This window comes from Megascapheus bottae, chromosome 9 (assembly GCF_031878675.1).
Source record: "Megascapheus bottae isolate mThoBot1 chromosome 9, mThoBot2.hap1, whole genome shotgun sequence".
NCBI classification, from domain to species: domain Eukaryota; kingdom Metazoa; phylum Chordata; class Mammalia; order Rodentia; family Geomyidae; genus Megascapheus; species Megascapheus bottae.
This window is the reverse complement of record NC_143517.1, coordinates 49,127,280-49,149,761: the sequence shown is the minus strand read 5'-3', so window position 1 is coordinate 49,149,761 and position 22,482 is coordinate 49,127,280. Positions and strand designations below refer to the sequence as shown.

Below are 22,482 nucleotides of genomic sequence, written 5' to 3'. Positions count from 1 at the left end.
CAATCAGTATATTCCACACTACTAATCTCAAAAGGAAGAAAGCATATCTCATTTCATGTTTAATAATTTTTTATTGCCAATAGCTTTATTTTTGGTCATATCTACAAAAGGGTTTGACTTTGGTTTGGTCTATGGTTTTCTCACACTGCTGCAAGAATAGTTGAAAGGCTATGTTGATGACTCCAAACCCTGAAATCTCAACTTTCATCTTGCAAGTCAACAGAGCTTCTGACAAAATTGTTCCACTTTATTTCAGTCAGGGTAATTCTTTAACCCAGTTTAGCAACAGCTTTAAATGTCTGTGCTTTACTGTTTTAAATTGATTTAAAATACATTTTAAACTTCTAGATCCAACACAGGTTACATTTTATGACTTGACTTACTACCATAATAAATAAGACATTTTTCTATCTTTGCCATTATGATGCTATAATACACCATCCTTATTATTTCTAATATATAGTGAAACCTTTTAGAATATTGGCTTTGAAATGAGTAGGCGTCAAATTTTAGTAAGATTTATATGCAAACCCATCTTGAAAACCATAAAAAGAATGAAGACCATTTTTACATATTAATGCCAATATCACTTTGTGAGATGACTTCTCAATTCTTAAAAAGTTATTTAAGAAAATCTCAAGTGCATTATGGATCTTTCCTTAAAGTCTCTGGTATATTTTAAAGGAACATGAAGTAATTAAATGAATACTTAGCTGATTTTATGTGCTGAGATTTTAGAGTCAGAGAATTCATACTAGATTAAATTTATTGGTGATGTTATATGTTGTATAGGATGATCTAGGAAAGGCAATGTGACTTTCTTCCCATTCCCCTAAATAGAAATTATTAGACTTTTTCATTATAATTACTATAATTAAAAACTAACAGACTTGGAAATACCATGATATACTTTTAGAAACTTTCAAATTTAGATGAACATTAATGTTCTAAACCCTGAACTAAATTATGCTTCTAAAGTTCACGTCTTCATCTTTTGTCATCAGAATAATTAGACAATGAGCCTTTCCTATATAAAGAGCATCTCTGAAATCAAGAACATTATCAGAAGCCAACTAAAATAGAAGTAAGGTCTGGGGTTCCACAGATTAAATTCTTACAATTTAATACTACTAATAAAAAGTTTTATTTCAAAATATAAGCCAAGTACTGTAAACTAATAATGATAACACAGATCTTCAAAATGCCATCTATTTCTGCATATCATCTGCATTTCTTTAGCATCTGTGAAACTGTTCTCTTAGCTGCCTACTCCTTCTGGTTTGAATCTTCTTAGGATGAAAAAAAATGAGGACACAGGAAGAGATGGATCAAATTTTTATTGGGAAATACTTTACATTTAACAGTATGTGGGAAAAATGGGATGACTTTTTTCTTCCTTTAGTGGTGCAGAAAGTACCTGATTTCAATCTTGAGTTGTCATCAAAGAAACTATCAGATGTATTATTCTGATGAGAAGAAATGCAATCAGGGAGAGAGATCACCCAAGGAGTAAGACTACTACTATTCATGATGAGAACCTTTAGGAATGAGAGAAAAATGCACAAAATAACAAAAAGACACAAAAGGTTTTGTTAAACAAACAAACAAACAAACAAAAAGAGTAACAGGCATAGCGATGATGGTGGTGGTTTATTCTGTAGCCCTAGCTATTTAGGAAGCTGAAATCTGAGGATTATAGTGTCAAACCAGCTCAGGTAGGAAAATCCATGATATATTGATCTCTAATTCAAGAACAAGAAGCTGGAAATAAAGTGTAGTTCCAGTGGTAGAGTGCTAGCTTTAAGGAATAATGCTCAGGACAATGCTCAGGCCCTCAGTTCAAGCCCTAAGACAGGAAGAGAAAAAAACAGGTGGTAACTGTAATACAGATTTGTATTGAAAATAGAGACCAGCAAATAGGAAGAGCTGGCTGTTATCAGAGAAGGGTTTTCGGTGAAATGGGCTGGGGACAGAGTCAGATTAATATGATATAGAAAGGAAAAAGTGATGGCAACTTTCAAGAATTGGGGAGATTAAAATTCAGCTTGTAGGGGGTGTAGTGATAATCATATTTTTCACCATTATACACTGTCATGTGAGTGGGAGCAAGAGAAACTAACAACCTTAGAGAAGGGTAATTAGCTTGCAAGGAAAATGCAAACTACTTATTGGTGGATGTATTTCTGTTGACTATGTTTTGGAATTTTATTCTAAGCTGGTTGGAGAAAAAAAAACAACAGTTAACCAAGTATCATATAATTACAACTAAACTATAAATTAGTCTAAATATATACATTGTTTACACATTGTTACATTTTCTACACATTATTATACATCAGTTAACTAAATCACCAAGCTTATTTTCTTACTGCAATTGATTACATATTTATAAATTCAATAACTGAGACATGCAAGTGATGTGTGTGTAGGAACTTGAGAGTAGATAGCTAACTTGCATAAACCCAACCTCTTCTGTTGTGTTCCTGTTTTATGCTTCAGGACATAAACTAAAAGTATTTCTAGGGAAAGAAATATTAATGGGTTTTGATGAGTATCCTCTATAAGCACTTCTGTAAATGGAGATTTAGTATTTGATCCCAATATTTAAAGAAAGCCATAACTATATAAAAGAGCATTGGACTTTAATTAGAGCAGGACTTTAACATCTGTGAATAGATGGACTTAATGGAGTCAGTGTAAGTTCATATAAGTTCATTCATTTGAAAAGTGAAATGCAGCTACTTACCTCCTAAGTAATGCAATAGATTGCATATAACTTATAATAAAGGAAATTCATATGCATAAGCATGAAGTGAATAGAAGGGATAATCACCAAAGGAACAAATGTAAACATTATTCTGAAATGCCAGTGTTGCTAAGAACATAAATGGGTCGGGGATATCCAAAACATTAAAATGTGACAATAATACATAGCAAACATTTTATTTACCCATTTTGTGTATTGCTTCCTAAGCTGGTGCAGATATTGGTTGTAACATACACAAATATCAAGCAGGTAAGTGTACTTTCCTTGGTGCTGCAAATGTAATTCAAAAGCAATAGTGGTTAAGTAAGTCTTTCACTGTTTGAAGAAGGGAGCAAGAGTGGAACCACGCCCTGGAAACTCCGGAATACATCAAAAATGATCAAGCTAGCAACAACCACAATGGAATTTTCAAAGATATCTAGAACCTAAGCAGTTTGCCAAAAATCACACAAGTGGGACTTCAAAGTTTATTTAATACTTCAAAGTCTTTATTTAATTCACCTGCAAAATGATCCCATACACCTTATGGGTCTTTTAGAAACATAAGTCTGGCAAATATAATGTAACCCTTCTATTAATTACAATAAAAATATATGATAAAATGAAAAATTGAGTTGGGCGCCATGACTCATGCCTGTAATTCTAGCTACTCAGAAGGCTGATATCTGAGGATCGTGGTTCAAAGCCAGCAAGGTCACTAAATTCCATAAGACTTCTATCTCCAATTAATCTTTAGAAAACAGCAGCTCAGAGACAATGCCCAGGCCAAGGGGTAGGGTGGTATCATTGAACTGAAGAGCTCGGGAACAATCAAGTCTCACAACGGACAAAAATAGTTAGATTGTAACTAATAAGTTACCCCATGATAGTTGCACTTACATTATTAGCTTTCTCCTAATAGTTTCTTAATTAATCATGTGTTTATTTTGCCAGACTGTTCTTATCTTACCTCTTCTGACTGAGCACAGTCATTACCATTTAGTATTTTCTGTTTGTTTGTTTGTTTTTGCCAGTCCCAGAGCCTGAACTCAGGGCTTTCTCAAGGCCAGTGCTCTATCACTTGAGCCATAGTGCCACGTCCAGCGTTTTCTGTAATATGTGGTACTGGGGAATCGAATCCAGAGCTTTGGCATGCACTTTAGGCAAGCACTCTACCACTAAGCCATGTTCCCAGCCCCCATTTAGTGGTTTATGTGACTTTCTTTCCACAAATCAAAATTGCACCCAAAGCAGTTGTATAAAAGGGGCTTTCACCATTTAGCTACAGTTGAATATATCTAAAGTCTGGCTCTACCCGTAACAGGAAAATAAATTCACTCCACAGTTTTTACAAGATAGAGAACTGATGAAAACAAAAAGTGATTTTTTTCTAATAAACATTCCCCTCTAATAAATGTTGTTTATCTGGATATGGACATGTGCACTGCTGATAAGGATGATGCTCCACTCACCATAGAAAGACTCTCATTTTGCTTCCTCTTTTATCATGACTTTTCTTTTTTTCTTTTTCTTTTTTGGAGAATCCATCATTGTTGGCAGCATCTCAGGGCTCCAACCTGAATAACATGTGCTCTGAAAGAAAGAAGGGAGTATATTCTTCAACTTAATTTGTAAGCGAGATGCTTTGCTATTCCCACACTGACACAACTGTGACTTCCTCAGAACTAGGATGTGTTCGGAAGAAACTCAGATTCCAGGCATTTTAGTGGAAAGCAGCTACTTCTAAAGCCCAGGTGGCACATTCTGTTATCAGATATTGTAAGTCTTCTAGTAAAGCAGGTATGTATAATATATTAATACAGTTTGGCCAAACAGGTAGTATCATATTGCTTTACTGTTTAAAATAATCAAATAATGTTTTCACTGTGATATCACATTAAGGAAACTAAGTGGTTTGGTCACTTTTATGAATGACAAACCCAGTAGCAGACAGAATTAAACATCGTTTGATTTATTAAATGGGTGGGCACACACTCTAAGCCTTCATGCTGTTTCTTCTATTTTTATCTAATCTGAAGCAAAGATAATGCTTATTAAAGTGAGGCATTTTTATTGTAATATATAGAGGGGTTACAGTTATATTTGCCAGATAGAGGGTACATTACTTTTTACACATTGACACCCCTTCTCATGTTTTTGTCCCCATTTCCCCCCCTTCATCCCCCAATCATCTTGATTTCTCCCTTCCCTTTCCTATTTCAAATAAACACATATATATATGTATATATATATACACCAGATAACAAAGTCAGATACTGTAACAAAATGAGATTAACCAAAGGGCAACAAAAGAGAAGAGAAAAAATATAGTATATTAAGAACAACAATCACACAATATAAAGCTCTTGTTTCCATCCTGGAGATCTTTCATGTAGCTTCATCCTATATGGAAGTAAGGCAGTTTTTTTCCTGTTTTTCAGTTTTCCTGGCTAGCCAATGAAAATTTAGAGCAATTTGACTAAGTTTCAAACTGTATTGTCAGCCTGCTACATTTGATATACTTCAAATGTTGTGAGGTTCCTTCATGTAGCCAAAATCGAGAAATTTATTCTAAACTGAGATTGTGATGCTCAGTTATATGGAATAAAATAGTATACACTTGAAATCCATTGAACATGCTCTTGATATTTTGGCTCTTGAACAAACATCATGCCATTAATAGGATAACATTTCTTGCTCTATTTAGAATAGATAAATCCATTTTCTTTATATAGTCAAAATAAGTTCTAACATTGCTCCTTATTAATGTTTCTGGAACACAGATGATTCATATTTAATTGTTCTACTTCCAGAAGACACAATCTTCATGGTTTCTAATACCTGAGAATCTTTGATACTTTAAAATGCCGTGGATTTCAAGAGCTAAAGGTATGCAGTAAAGAACATTATAGCAAATGTAGACACCACAGTGGTTAAGCTTGTGGAGAAAATACCTATGATTTATTGTTATAAAATATCAAAGAACTGGAACAGGAGTTTGGCCTAGTGGTGGAATGCTTGCCTAGCATGCAAGAACCCGTTGAACCCGTAAGTTCGATTCCTTGGTACCAAATACACAGAAAAAAGATGTGATGCTGTGGCTCAAGTGGTAAGAGCATTTGCCCTGAGAAAGCTCTCGGGCTGTGCTAAGGCCCAGAGTTCAAGCTTCTGGACTGGAAAAAATTTACAGAACTGTAAGGGAAATTCTCTGACTAGGCTGTCTGATTTAGAACTGTCTCTGTAAAATATGAATGCTCTAGTTATCGGCAGGTTAACCTTTCTAAGTTTAGTTCTCTGTTAAATGTAATAAGCATAATTATATCACTTTAAATTATTGAGTTTCTCTGAAGTTTAAGCAAAATTATGAATACAAATCACTTAGAGTATATCCCGATATTTGTGCTTCACTTTCAGTGACATAATATATCTGGAGCCATGAAATCTGTAGCCATCAGTAGAAAGTAGATTCTCAGTGTCTACAAAAAAAATCCACATATGGAACCAGTGCACATCCTTTGCTCAGCAATACAGAAACAATTGTGTTAGGCTGTGTTCATAATCCTAATCTCCACAGTGACTGCTCAATTTAATAGAAGTAAGAGGAACAGAAAGAATTCAGAACGAAATGCAGAAGCATAACAAAGAAGAGGGTGGATGGCATGAGACATAAGTGATAATATTATCTATAGGAAAACATCAAGATTTATTCTGCATAATTTGTTACATAATATTTATTACTAGTTCAAATGCAGTACATGTGTGCATATGAATTTTATGAAACATTTATTTCTACTTTATTTCTATTTTGCTAATAAAAGAAATTTCATCCAGGCTTTTGAGTTTTCTAGGTAAGTGAAAGACACCCTCAATGTTTTTTCTTGACTTATCTATTTTTTTAAGAATTATTTTACAATTTTGGATTAGAGCAAATCTCAGTCCACAGTGTAACTTTCACCACTTTCTTTTAGAATATCTAAGATCACAGGAAAGTATCATCATTTCTGAATCCACGGTCAATATCTTATCCAAAGTTATGGTATTTGACATTATCAGTTCTATGTTTGTATATGTCTAGGATGTAGCCATCCTGATAAGTTACATGTTTGAATTATTTTATATATCGAGATATGCTTTATGGAACATTCAAGTGCACAATGATATATTCTGACATAAGTGTAAACATGTGAATGAAGATATAAATCCAGATAAATAAAATCTTCATTAATTAATACAGAAAGCTATGTTGTGCTCTTTTCCGCTTAATTTTCACACGTGGAGAAACTACCTTTATCTACTAAATTTCTACATTCATAGATAGTTATTTCGCCCAGAAATGGAGGCACAATTGTAGTAAGTGTATTGCTGGATCATGCTCAAGAAGGACATATCATTTCTCACATCTCTGCACTGAAATGTTATGTTTTTCTTTTTGATCACCATCAGGTGAGAGAAAAACATTAAAAGATACTTTTACTGAGTCAGACTTTCTTAGACTTTAAATAAAAAGCTTGACATTGGAAAGTTTTCTCATATTTCTGAGATAGAGATTTTGAAGGAGGAACATAATCTTTTAAAGGGTTCACTAGAATAGCTTTGAGGAAAAACTAGCCTTTGGGTAGAAGGAGAGCTGAATACTGTAATTATAAATGTTATATAGAAGAAATCTTGTATTCTACTGGGGAGTACAAATTATAAGTAATTGTGGTTGGTGAGATGATTAAGTATGTTCAGTTTTTTAACACATTTTCTAACATCTTACATTTTCTAACATCTACAGTTTCTTAGGTTGTTTCTATTGCCTTCTATTAATTTTTTTCTAGCTTACTGTCTTTTTTGGTCATTAATATATTACATTAGTCATCTTTTTATTGATTTTATTGTAATTCTATGAAATTCTCTAGAATGGGTTATTGACCTACTCCTTGATTCATTATTTATGTACAGTATTTTCTTACTCTAGGATGTGTAATTTCTTTCCTCTGATTTACATACAGAATTTCTAAGTAATTTTCCAAAGTGATATGGCTTTTATAATTAAATGAGAACATCTAAATATGAAAAATCCATAAGAAGTATAAGCTAAAGCTGTTTTCATTGATTTACTGACATCCCTTTTTCAATATTGAACTTCTTGAGTTACCATGTAATTTAAAATTAATGCAAAGTAAAGTTGTAATTACTAGTTTAAATTCAGATTTGTTCTACTATTTTGAAAACATTATATTATCTATACTTGATATAGTCTCACTTAAAGTGTTTGATATAACCGTAAGAACTGGAGGTTTAGTTTTATTCTTGCTAAAATGTTCTCCAATTTTCTGCCAAACATTGGAAACTTAGAATAGTCTCATAAAAAACATTATAGTTATAAATAATGTAAGAACTTCTGTCTTTGGAGGCTTGTACTCATGTCATAGCATGGCTTATAAGAACCAAAGAACAGAGATTTATAAATGTTTTCTTGAGAAAAATATTTTATGATAGTTTCTGTAGTTAAATTGTGTTTTCTTTAGCTATTTGAGTATACTGAAATGATAGTTTCTAGCAGCTAACATAAATGAGCTCCATACTTTCCTAAAGTATTAAGAAATATTCTATAAAAATGTAGTAAAATATGAATTTTATCATTTTTCAGACCTCTTAAACCCACTAATGTTCCATTCAGAAAACTATCATTTTTAAGAATAAATGTACCCTGACACTAGTACTATGCCATAGAAAACTGAACTGAAAATGACTCAAGGCTTCATAAGCAGGTATAAGCAAGAGAGCTAATCCTGGGTCTAGTTGACCACATCTAGAATTTTTAAAGTACCCTGTTGATCCTGTTTTAAGAATATTGTCATTGTTGTCAGATTAGAGATGTGTGTATGTGTGCATGGAAGCATGTACGTATTTGAGAGAGATTCAGTGGTGAACCAAATGCTAAAAGATCATGCTCTTGTGGAATTTATATAATTATGATCATGCTTTTGTGGAATTTATATAATTATGAGAATAAACAATAAATAGCAAATAAAATCGGTACCCATTTGCCATATTCTGCTGAAGATACATTAACTTCCTGTCTCTTCTCCACCTGTTGGGCTCTTTCAAAACCTGGAAACCAATGTCAACAATATCTCTTTGTTCTACTATCAACAATTCATTATCTTTTCATGATATAATTTTCCAATATGATTTTGATAAAAAAATTGCACAGTGGTATTACTGAGTTCACTTTGAAGAAACATACGGAATACTTTTTTACTCACTGAATTGTCCTGGGATTTTAAGACTCCTGCCACAAAGTAGGTGCTCAGATTTAGGCAGTAGAGCTTGAAAGATCCCAACTGCCTAAAACTCTGATGAGTTTTACTATGCTTCTATCTTTATTTCTTCACATTCTTTAAAAGATAAATCATGAAGTAAGTTTTGCTTTAGAGATTTCAATCCCACTGAAAAGATAGTACATTTCTCTGAACGTAATTACTGGCCCTCTAAAGCTCACTCCTCTAGGTCATGGACTGCTTCTGCAGTGGAAGAGAAAGGGCCACATGCAAAGGAGCAATTAAAAAAAGTTTAGAAAAGACAAATGGAACAGAATCTATTGTAGCTAGAATCTCAGATGGAGGCCAGAATATAGAAGTAGGTGTTTTGTGAATGTGTCCTTTGCCTTAGACTGTTAGTTTGGTTTCCTTTACTTATGCTACCTAAAAATATGATGGCAGGATGAAATTGTTCCTTTAGAACTCCACACAAATATCAATAAAATTTTAAAAACTTGGAAAAAAATCTATTAAATGAATAAGTAACATTTATAATCAGTATTCAAAATAAATTTTAATGGTGGCATATTTGCAATTACAAAAATAATAATTATAATGTTATAATTACAAAAATAACAGTGCTTGTTTTTAATCACTCACTCTCTTTTCTTCCTTCCTTCTTTCCTTTATTTCCTCCCTCTTTATTTTTTTTCTTTCTTTTTCTCTTTCTCTTCCTCCCTCCTCCTTCCTCCCTTCCTTCCTCCCTCCCTCTTTCTTTCTTCCTTCCTTCCTTTCTTTCTTTTCTTTCTTTTGTTCTTTCTTTCTTTCTTTCTTTCTTTCTTTCTTTTTCTCTTTCTTTTTATCTCTTCTCCCCCTCTCTCTCTTTCCTTCTTTCTTTCTTTCTTTCTTTCTTTTTTTCTTTCTTTCTTTCTTTCTTCCTTCTTTCTCTCTTTCTTTCCTTTCTTCCTTCCTTCCTTCCTTCCTTCCTTCCTTCCTTCCTTCCTTCCTTCCTTCCTTCTTTCTTCCTTTCTTTCTGTACCATTCCATCCTATGTGGATTCCCTGTACATTTTCATCTCCATGGGCTTTCCCAGTACAATCTCACATACATGTGGCTAGAGTTACCATTTTTAGATGCTTATTATCTGATTGATAGCTAATTTAGATGACTAAGATTATTGTGTGGATGTATCTTAATATCTACTATAATGCAAATTTGATTTACAATATAACAAAATATAATATAATAACGTATGATATATGCTTTATATAAAATTATAATATAACAAATGAATTGGTATTTGTATTCATAAAATAGTCCTGTATCTAGTCACATCCCTCTATATCATTTTCAACCCAGCTTAATCTCTACTCACTGCATGGCATTTGAGTCGGGTGTTAGGAAGGTGGAATATATGGGTGCATAATTATGAATATATACACATATTTGCCATTATTATTACTGTGTATTGTGTATGTTATCAACAATCTTGCCTGAGCCTCAGCAAAGTCTTCCTAAGAACAGTAACTACTTACCACTTGCCTTTTCATCTCCACCACTATACATAGTTCTGCTATTTCCTGGAAGACTAATTAAATTGTGTCACTGTCCTACTGAAACTATTTTGAGAGCCCAATGACTCTGTAAACTGCACATCATCTTTATGTCCTGCCTTGTTCTATTTATTTTTATTACCATCTCAGTATAATATATTGCTAATCAGATCTCTCAATTAGTTGCTCTGGAATCTATTCCTTTCCTTCCGGAGACTTTAAATACTCTGATTCTTCTACCTGATGTTTACCTAATGACTTTTAAAAAATCAAGCTTCCTCTGAAATATTCCAATCTCCTAATAATAAACTGAATTTATTTTACAGTTTTCAACTTTCTTAATGTAATATGTGTATATATAAACACATAAAGTATAATACTAGCTGAGGGTTTGTCATACACAGCCTTTATTATATTGAGGAATGTTCCATGGATTCCTAGTTTCTCCAGAGCTTTTAATATAAAGGGGTGTTGGATCTTGTCAAATGCCTTTTCCGCATTTATTGAGACAATCATGTGATTTTTGTCCTTGCTCCTGTTGATGTGTTGAATTATATTTATTGATTTGCATATAGTTGAACCAGCTTTGCCTCCCTGTGATGAATCCAGTTTGATCATAGTGTATTATTTTTTTGATGAGTTGTTGTAGACGGTTGGCCAGCATTTTGTTGAGAAGTTTTGCATCGATGTTCATCAAAGAAATAGGTCTATAGTTCTCTTTCTTTGATGAATCTCTGTCTGGTTTGGGGATGAGGGTTATACTGGCTTCATAGAATGAGTTTGGTAAAGAACCTTCATTTTCAATTTCGTTGAAGAGCTTGAGGAGTATTGGTATGAGCTCTGCTTTGAAGACCTTATAGAATTCAGCTGTGAATCCATCTGGCCCTGGGCTTTTCTTAGGTGGAAGTTCTCTAATTGCCATTTCTATTTCAGAGCCTGAAATAGGACTGTTGAGTTGGTTTAGTTCTTCTTGGTTCAGTGTGGGTATGTTAATATTGGCTAGGAATTCATCCATTTCTTCTAGATTCTCAGATTTGTTGGCATAAAGGTTTGAGAAGTATTCCCTCATGATATTCTGGATCTTGGTAATTTCTGTCATGATATTACCATTTTCGTCTGTGATTTTGTTTATTTCGATATGCTCTCTTCTTTTTTTGGTAAGATTTGCTAAGGGCTTGTCAATTTTGTTAATTCTTTCAAAGAACCAACTCCTTGTTTTGTTGATTCTTTCTATAGTTTTTTTGGATTCCAAATCATTTAATTCTGCTTTGATTTTAATAATTTGCTTTCTTCTACTGGGATTAGGGTTGGTTTGTTGCTCTTTTTCCAGGAGCTTAAGGTGAGACATTAACTTGTTGGTTTGCGATTTTTCCAACTTGTTGTTGTAGGCACTCAGCGTGTTAGCACATTTTCTATTGTGTTAATTTGGAACAATCCCACAGACACTAGGCATATTTTCATTTAAAATACTGGTGCGGAAAAAATGACATAATCCTCATAAGTAAAAGTTATTGCTCTTTAGCAAAATCATGTCATCATAATTTTGGCTATGTGGTGAACATCTTCAATGATAATCATTAGGAAATCAATGACAATCTTTCACTAATTCAGATAGTTATCAAAAAATGTTGGAATTGTTATTTTTTACTCTGGACAGGGGTATGCCAAAGTAATTTCTGCATTTACTTCCTGCAGCTGAAAGAACTGTTTCCTCAGGAAGAAAAGTTTTTATGCCCAAAGGTAGATGATTTTTTTCTTGCAAAAAGAAAGCTACAGAGAGAATATGAAAACAAGTATATTCCATACATTCAGAAGCAGTGGTAAGTATGCATGTCGTCATGTGTCTTGCTGAAAGCAATGGTAGAAGGCTACATCCAATATGACATGTGATAGTAGGGGAATTAAGAATAGGGAAGATAGCCTTGCAAAACTGCTTTCAATGCTACTGGTACTTTTGAAATATTAAGCTATTATATAGAAATCAAAGGAAAACATTAAATTTGTTGGATGGAACTATTCCCATGTGTCTCATTAGCAAATATAGCTTGTGAGCACCTACATAGACAATCACTAATGTGCCTTTGAGAAATGAACTTAGGCATTTAGGAGTTAATGTGGAAAATAAAAGGAAATAAAACAACCACGGGAAGTTACTTATAGAATCATTAAATCAGAGATGTGGTAATGACTTGACTTTCAGTTAATTCCCATTTTCCCTGCATTCTATATAATAAACTATTTTATGATGAAGAAACAAGCAGGCTGTATATACTTTTGATGCTGCCAACAACTAAGTACTAGGAAAGTTGATACGATAAACTTAGAGGCTTACAAAAAGATGTAATTTTCCATAGCTTGAATTCTGCCTATGACACTTGAAATAGAATTGTAACCTGTGTTAGACACGGTGAATTCAGTAGTATGCTGTTAGCTGCTTACACCAAGGACAAGCAGCACAATCACAATTTGGTGAAATTTCACAAAGGGATCTCTTCTTCCTTCTGATTGTTCTCTCTCTCTTCCTGACCTCAATTCTTGATTTTGCCATGTGTATCTCTGAAGATCAAAGGCTGTTTTGCAAATTTAGCTTGACAATAGCCTACTCACAGTCTCAAAATATACACACCAGTAATTCCTTATTTTCTCCATTAACACATTGTATTTAGTAAGAAAATAGTATTAAAATGTAAATTATTATTTGAGGTAGGGACAATGAATTTGGAGATAGACGATTGTAAGTAGAAACGTGCATAGAAGTAAAGATGCATGAATATTAAATTCACAAACTATTTAGGGCAAAAGTGTTATTGGCGTTTCCTTTCTTTTAATACCTCCAACTCATTTTATTTTTACATCTATACACTGTGATAATCAGAATAAAGAATCTCAGAGATAATTTGTTACAAGCAGAGATTAAATTCTCACATCCACCATCATCAGAAGGCCAAGCAGAAGAGCATAGCTGATGTAGGATGACCAGTGCAGTACAAACTGGGACCAGTTCGAAAGGACGGATCCTGTTTGTCAAATATGCCCATTTTCATGAGGATCTGGTTGTTAGAGTCTTCTGAGCAATACACTAATGTTTAAACAGTGGCAGCTGACTCCCTTTTTAAAGAGATATGTCTGTATCTGGGAATCAACTTCACCAAGCCCACATAATAGGATGGTATGACATTACAACAGAAAAGTTACAGACCAACACGTTTGCTAGTCACTCTTGTGAATTAGGCAAATCTCTCCCAGTCTGAGCTCTCTCAAAGGGACCATGAGAAGACTATTGCAAAGCATGGTGTCCCTTTCCAAACCTCTATTTCATAAATTCATTTAATCTCTGCTTTGTTTTCTCAGACTATTAGAAATTCCATTCCTCATTAGCTTAGATAAATCCTGGGAAATGACACATTCATTTTATATTCAGTGATACACACACACACACACACACACACACACACACACACAATGTTTTTAACACTAATACTTAGTTCATGATAAAATTTGTGATTTTTCCATGGCATTTACATACTTTTTCATAAAAAGAAATGATAAACAAATAGAAATAGGCATAATGGTAATGCCTGCAACCAAGCTCCACTGGTAGGATCAATGAAAGAGTGTATCAAGATAAAAGATTTCTCAGGAACCAAGGGGAGATCAACAATTGTCATCTATTGTAGTTGTATATCTTCTGTAGGTAAGAGAGGATTAAAGGTTTTGCACAGTTGGTTTTCCAGTGTTTACTATCTAAATTTACTATTTAATTGTTGAGTTCCATTATTAGAATGTCAACCAAGAGACTGAGTATATCCTAAAGATAAATTAGTACAAGACTAGCAATCATTATGACTTCATTTTAGGAAGTACTTATACAAAATGTAGTCAGGACGGATACAGTGGCTCATGCCTGTAATCCTAGCTACTTAGGAAGCTGAGATTTGAGGATCAAGGTTCAAAGCCAGCCTGGGTACAAAAGGACCTGAGACTCTTATCTCCAGTTAACCTCTAGAAAACTGGAAATGGGGCTTGGCTCAAGGGTAGGGTAGTAGCCTTGAGCTGAACAGCTCAGGGACAGCGCCCAGGTGGAGTTCAAGCCCCATGATGCACACACACACACACACACACACACACACACACACACACACACACACAAATGTAGTCGGTTAGTGGACTCATCACATATGACTAAATGTATAAAAGACAAAAATAAAACTGAATTTTTTTATAAATTAATAGATTAATAATAAAGAAGGTAACAGAAAATAAATACAGAAGAATGTAGTTTCACAGATGCATATTATTGTTCTATATTAATTCATATATAAAACTGACTCATTTTAAATTATCTCTAATTATTCCAAAAGTCTTCATCTTGATAGTTGTGGTTCAGATGTTTTTAAAGAAATATGAAAACATACACATTTTTACAGAGATATGGATATACACACAGTATAGAAGTATGTAAATTCCATTGAAATTAAAATGTGCTTCCACTGAAAATACATCTGTAGATCTTAGTTCATGTAAGGGAGATTTGAAGATTAAAGGAACAATGCATCAATTTCATGTGTTTTGTTAAAATGTATCCATGTTGTGATGCAATAATTTGTACAATGTTTTGAGGCAATAATTAGAGGGTACAGAAAAAAAGAAATAATCTTGTAATTTTAAGTAGGGTGTTTCTAACTTAAAAAGTTGACAAACTTCAAGAAAAATTGGTTGTCTTTGTCATCTTATGATAGTAAATAATTTAAAGTACAAAAGCCTGAGGGTCAGGTCAGGTACTGGTGGCTCATGCCTATAATTCTAGCTACTTAGGAACTGAGGATGGCAGTTCAAGGCCAGCCCCCAAACCAAAGTCCTTGAGATTTTTATCTCCGATTAACCATCATAAAACTGGAAGTGGTACTGTGGCTCAAAGTGGTAGAGTGCTAGTCTTGAGTTGAAGAAATCAGGTACAGAGTTTAAGCTCCAGAGTTTAAGGCCCAGAGTTTAAGCTCCATAACCGATTAAAAAAGGGAAAAAATATGAGGGTTTTAGTGCATCTATAAAGTTTCAGAATTCCATTTTATACTATTTTTCCTATAGATCTAAAGCAATAGGGACATTTTTACAATGACTGAGTTATGCAAAAGATTCAAACTCTTCATCATGGCCCCAAATGTTGAAGTTCTGGGTCTCTGAAAATGGATTTTCTTCAAGGTAAAAACTGAAAAACAAAATTAAGCAATTATATATGCATTGCGTAAGTCACAATTCTCACTCAAAGTAAGCTTATTATGTGACTAGAATTTGCCAAGAAGTTTCCCACACTCCTCTGCATTGTTATATGTAGGAGAGGATGTTTATTTTGTGGTGTTCTAATGGGCTCTTGGGATTGAAAGCTTTAAAATTTTGCCAGTATTGTGATGGTCACAGATACGATCATCACAGGAGATTTACTAAGCATTGGTAGTACAACTGCCTATGGCTTTTTAGTCAGTTTGTTTGGCCTTTAATGACTAATTTCAGGCAAAATTATTCCAATATTTCATAGAAGTTCTTCTAGCAGAATTAGCATTCCTGAGAACACAAGGGATAATTTTTATGAAATGTTACCTATATTTCTCCAAGAATACATTCTGTTATAAAATTTGCTAATAAATCTATTAAAACTTGCCAGGGAAGCCTCAATAAACTCTTGGGGTTTTATAAAAAGAGGTAACTTAATGAATGCAGAAGTTGGCTGTATAATTTTCAGCCAGAGAGTTCTTTATAACACTTTATCTCTTTTTGCATATGTGCCTATCTTTCAAATATCCATTTATTATTAAAATTTAGAGAATCTACTGTTTTTTACATTATTAAACATACTTAGGTGGAGATATTTACTGAAGACCACTTCATTATCTCTACAACACAGCAAAATTATCTGCACATAACTAATAAATTCAGGTGAGTTTGAGGATTTGCTTCAGTAACTTAGATTTTGTAATATTTTTAGAGATGGAACAAGTATCATGTGTTTATTCTGATGTTTTCCTATTTTAATGCTAAGGTATGAACCATCATCCAAAAATGAGTCTAGTTTTTCAAAGGATATTTTAATAAATGTATCTTATGTAGGTAATTTGTGAAGATAGGTGAATGAATCACTCCTTGTTACATCCAAATAATCAAAAAGCCTACTGGGAAGCAAAATAGTACAACAATGAATTAAACTGTATCAAGAAGAAAAGTAATAAGATTTGATAGGGAATATATCTAACTTCAAATAAACGTGCATACTGCACTTAAGATATTTTACTTATTTCTCAAGGTGGAGCTGATAAATTTTTGCTATTACCTCCACAGAAAACTAGAGCATATTATGGCATAATTCCATGCCATAGAAAATGTAATGGTTTTCCTTGAACTCTCAAGCTTCTTCATGTGATGGAATGTTTTATGCCAAAGTGGCAGGTGTGGATAAAATAATTTTATATTATAAAGGACTGTGATAACTATTAAGCTTCCTGAGAACAGATTAGAATATAAAATAATGAAGTTATTTGTAGAGCAATATGATGGTTTCAGAAAAAATGAGAATTTATTGCTTGTAATAGGCCAGGAAACCATGAAATTCCCTAACTACTTATTGATTACGTACCTGGAAAGTTTTGACATCAGTTTGTAGTACATTAGAACTAATTTCTCTAGTTATATCCATTAAAAACACTCTGCATTGTGATATAAAAAAAAGCATTACCTTTTGTTGGCAAACTTGTCCTCTCATCTGAAATGTAAGAGGAAGATGAGATCAATCTTAAATGCTGTGCTTTTATCAAAAGTTATACAAGGTCATCCAGATATTTGGTAAGGGTACTATTTCAGGAAAATTTAAGAACTTTCAGGATTTACCTTCAGATTTCTAAATAATAAAAAATGCTTTAATAAGTCTCGGGATAATTATAGCTTGGTTATAATGCTGACTTTCACAGGGAAAAGCTAACAAACAATTGTATTGATTTAAACTGACACAAAAGAAAAAGAAGAGATCTACAATGCATGTCTAAAAAGTTGAAATATTTTATTGTCAGGCTTTTTAGGAAAAAAGTTTTCTGATCTTTGACCAAGGATAATTGGAGATTTAGCTAACTTACATTTCTTAATGACTTCTTAAAATATAGTGAAATTTTATATGGTTATTTTACTCTAGCATTTTCAAGTAGAAAGGACAGAGATAAACATAATTCTAGTTTTTATAATTACCAATGTGCATATCCATTGCTGTGGACATGGTAATTAGAATATAAACATAACTATATAGACATAAAAACTTATGACTATAGACATACTGTTTTATTTCATAAATTAATACATTTCTATGACATACAAACTCTTAGCCTAATTTGGATTAAGTTCTAAAATCTAAGTCCTAATGATTGTATATAGAGATTCCCTTCTTGAACACTTGTTTATTAAACTTGTCACTTGAAATATGATGTAAAAATCAATGCTAATAAATTCTTTAATAAAAAAATACAATCCTTCCAAATGATACAACTGCCAAAAAAAATTTTTGCCGCTGAACTCAAAGATGGTTTTGAAGACAGACAGCCTTCTATAAAGGATTTAGTTTAAGAATCTGGAGTCATGGAAAAGGGAAACGGGGACAAAAACTTGAGAAGGGGTATCAATGCATGAGAAGTAACACACCTACTACCTAAGGAATATAATTGTAACCACTCTATACATTATCCCCACAAAAAAAATGAACCTGGCATCTGGACAATTTTAGTAACACAAACAGAAAGTTTTTTATTGAAAGATAGAATAAGAAAACTATATGATTATTTCAATGACAATTCTATCTCTAGATACATAGATTTACTGAATTAAAGAACTTAAAAATATTTTTGGAAAATATTTAATAAATCTCTGACTGCACTGAAATTACTATTATCTTAAGAAACACTCATCACAAATGACTACTGCTAGTATAGTTTTCTTTATTGATTTATGCTTTTACTCAAAAGCACATATATTTTTAATAAGAGGATTTATTAAATTCTGTTAGTCAAACAGATAACAACCATCATATACTCATGATTTAAATACTTCCATTTTAAGAATTGACTCAATTTTGTTTTCATTACAATGAATAACAAATTGCCAATTTAAAAACCTATGTAAAGAATATTGAAAGCTGTTTATATTCGTGTCATTTTAATAATTATGGATATAAATATCACATATACTCACTCACTAGTGAATAAACTGAAGACTATAGAGATTATAAAATATTATCCAAATGAAGTAATTGGGCAAGCTTTGATGGGTCTTAGAGAGATCAACCCAAGTGTGATGTATAGAGGGGTTATAGTTACACTTGTCAGTTAATGGGCAAATCTACACAAGCTTCCAATCAAACACTGCTTCAAACTATGACAATAAAATTTAAAATCTTTACAAATTAATGTAAAGCAAAATTCAAATTAACTGTTATTCCATATTACTAAAATGATATGGATATAAAATCTCATCGTCAAGAAGTAACACAGGTTCTTTTAACTATGTATTGATTATGTGATAATTATTAACTATTCTATTAGGCATTAAAATTATTCAGAAATCATAATGAATAGATTATCCAAAAGCTGTCAGGGTGATGTATAGAGGGGTTACAGTAACATTCATCAGGTAGTGGTGCATTATTTCTTGAACATTGATACCCCTTCCCATGATTTTCTCCCACTTTTGCTCCTCTCACCTTGTTTTTCCCTTTCCCCTTCCTATTTTTAGGAAACATATTAACATATACACAATATGCCAGGTACTAAAGTCAGATACAGTAACAACATGAGATAATCTGTGAGGAGGAAAAAGAGAAAAGAAATAACTTCTCATAGTATATTAAGAATAACAATCACAATGATGTGACAAGGGTTTTAACTGACTTTGTTATATATGCTTTAGCATCAGGAACAATAGTCACAATAGCTGAAAATATGAATCTTTATAGTAAATTGATTGTGCATAAAGAACTCACAGATAAACCTGAAAGAAACAGTGTCATCTAATTACCAAATGAGCTCACACAGAAGTTAAGCCGGTACAATGGGAATCATGACCAAAGGAAAATGGTAATCTTTAGATTTAGAGGAACAGAAAATTACAAGTTTAGTTAAATATGTATAGAGGAAAAGAGGAATCTGTTAAGCAGCTACCTTTTTGACTGGTTATTAAATGTTGGACATATGAGCAGGGTGAGAACACTACTTGAACAGATATTGGTTGTTTCCAATCCTAATGAGAGACCCAGACTTTCAAGATGTTCTCTTCGAAACCAATCAAGATTAACACAGGAAAAAAATTGAAATGAGCTCAGGAAAAATAGAAAAGGGTTATGGTCCTTGAAGATACTAAGCTGATTCCTGAAAAATAAAAAAAAGGAAGTAGAAAACAAAAACTGTAATTGCAAAGTTGAGAATGTCAACACTGAATTTTATATTCAAGAAGAAGCACTTTTCAAAGACAACTTAACCTGGAAGTGATTTCAGGTAAACACTGAGATTTTTTTCACTGCCAAATCTGTGGTGAAATAAATACTTAAAGAACTGTTAGGAACAGAGCAAATAACTCTAGAGGAGGAAATTTTAGCAAAGGATCTTAGCAAAGAGTGAATTATAAATGAATATTGACTGGATAGTGACTGCAAAACTATAATAGCAATGTCTTTGGGGTTTAAATGATATAGAATTGAAAGTCATGGAAACAGAAAGGCAGATAGAAAGAAGAAAATTGAATTTATTATGAATTATCCAGCAGTGATATAGCTTGTATTGAACTGCAGTAAGTCAGACATGAATGTTAAATTTCTAAAGTAAATGCTGAATTCATAAAGTATAAAAAATCAAGAAAATAGAAGTGAAAAAATGAAATCACACATACTGAATACTAACTAGGGAAAAAGTAAAAGGATCATTAATATGTGAGTCACACACTAAGCCAATTGCAATCTATTATGTATAATATCTAATAATATATTAAATACATACAAGATAATAGGGTCCAAATGATCCAAACACATACTATGTGTGATACCTATTAATAAAATGCAAAAATCTGGGAGTTATAAAAGTTTATACCCTTCCCCCCAAACAATGGAAAATGTAGAGAACAAAAATATTTTCTGGTAATTCTGCATTTGTGACCTTTTCACTGCGAAAACACAAGGTAGAATTGGGTGCATTAACTCAAACCTGTAATCTCAGCCAGTTATGGGGGAACATAGGTGTGACTACAGTTTACTCTCTACATGGGTACAAAGTTAACAAAACTAGGTTTGAGGATATATATCTCTATTCCCAGCTAAAGAGATGCATAAGTAGGAGAGACATCCTGAACCTAGCCTAGAGAGAAAATAAAAATGAAACAAAAGACAAAATCCTATCCAAAAGAAGGGGTAACAGAATACAGAATACAACAGACAGAATAGCTATACTTTTTTGAACACTACAAAATGTTTACATGACTAGAACCCTCACATTGTACCCCTTCATATGTATGATTACAATACGTCAACACAAAACAAAAATAATAACAGTATACCAAAGAAAATTGATTAAATATACTACTACATCATTATTCAAAAATTACAATTTCTAGAAACAAAATTAACTACCAATGTGAAAGACTTATGAACTGAATATTACAAAACAGTGCTAAGAGAAATACTTGGAAGAATATTAGATATTCCTCTGGAATAGTGAAAATGTTTTAAACTGGAGCTGGTCATAGTTTGATCTACTGAATGCATAATTCATTATTGTTAATTATTATTATTTTATTTTCGCCAGTCCTGGGGCTTGAACTCAGGACTGGGAACTGTGTCTAAGGTTCTTTGTGCTCAAGGCTCTCTACCACTTGAGCCACAGCTCCAGCTCTGGCTGTTCTGAATAGTTTATTCATGGTGACTTCTGTGCCCCTGCTGGCTTCAAACATCCATCCTTACAGCTCAGTCTTTTCAGTAGAATTATAAGTGTCATGGCGTGAAGTTGAATTTTACTTTTTAAATAGATTATGGGTTATTTGCATGTTATGTGTCCTAATTTTAAACATGGCTCAATACATTTTCAGACAGAAATATAGTCTGTACTGAACAATCTCAGTTTCCTCTTTTGTCCTTTTCTCACTCAAACTCTAGGAATCAAGAGTTAGTATTTAGTTACTTTCTACATTTTTCATAGACAAATAAGACCGGGCTGAATTTATCCTTACATATGTTAATTATTTTACTTAAGATAATGCACTTCATGTACATTCAATTTGCTGAAGTTGATAAGATATGATTCTTCATCATGGTGAAATAATAATATTCCATTGTATATTTTAACCACATGGAGTTGGAGGTATGGTGGTGGGGTGTCGGTCAATGAGCATAAAGCATAAGATACCAAATTTGAGTCCAATCTCCAACAAAAAAATATATATTCATATATTATATTTATATATAATATATTTATATATATTTATATATATAAATACTTAAACCATGTTTAGATAACACAGTTGTCTATCAAAGGACAAATACATATTCCCCCAAATCTTAGTTATGTTGAAGAGTAGTCAAGTAGTGCTCAAGTAGATTTTGTAATCAAGGAATGTTCAAAGGCCCTTGGCATACAGATTTCATTAAATAAATAAAAATATGATCCAGACGCACCACCCTGTGTGTATTTTTAAACTAACCTAAGTAATGATATAAAAGATCTATTTTATACCATTTGTTATTGCACTCCTCATAGTAAGCAATTATTATATCACCTAGGTATCCAGCAACAGAGGCATGATTAGGAAAATGTTATACATATATATGCATAATGAAGTTAAATTTACCCATAACTGCAAAACAAATATTGTTATATGGTGGATCTTATCTATAATCTTAGCTATTATAATAATTTTAAATTAAACT

The 22,482-nt window shown here is 32.7% G+C and overlaps 1 long non-coding RNA gene across 1 annotated transcript; it reads right to left on the bottom strand.

The window, feature by feature from the left end:
* Positions 1-1,350: 1,350 nt before the first annotated feature.
* On the bottom strand, positions 1,351-17,298 carry LOC150059152 (uncharacterized). The gene is made up of 3 exons (XR_016536596.1): positions 17,272-17,298; positions 4,219-4,339; positions 1,351-1,538 (listed from the first exon to the last, which is right to left on the bottom strand). It is a non-coding gene; the product is annotated as an uncharacterized LOC150059152 (long non-coding RNA).
* Positions 17,299-22,482: the final 5,184 nt, after the last annotated feature.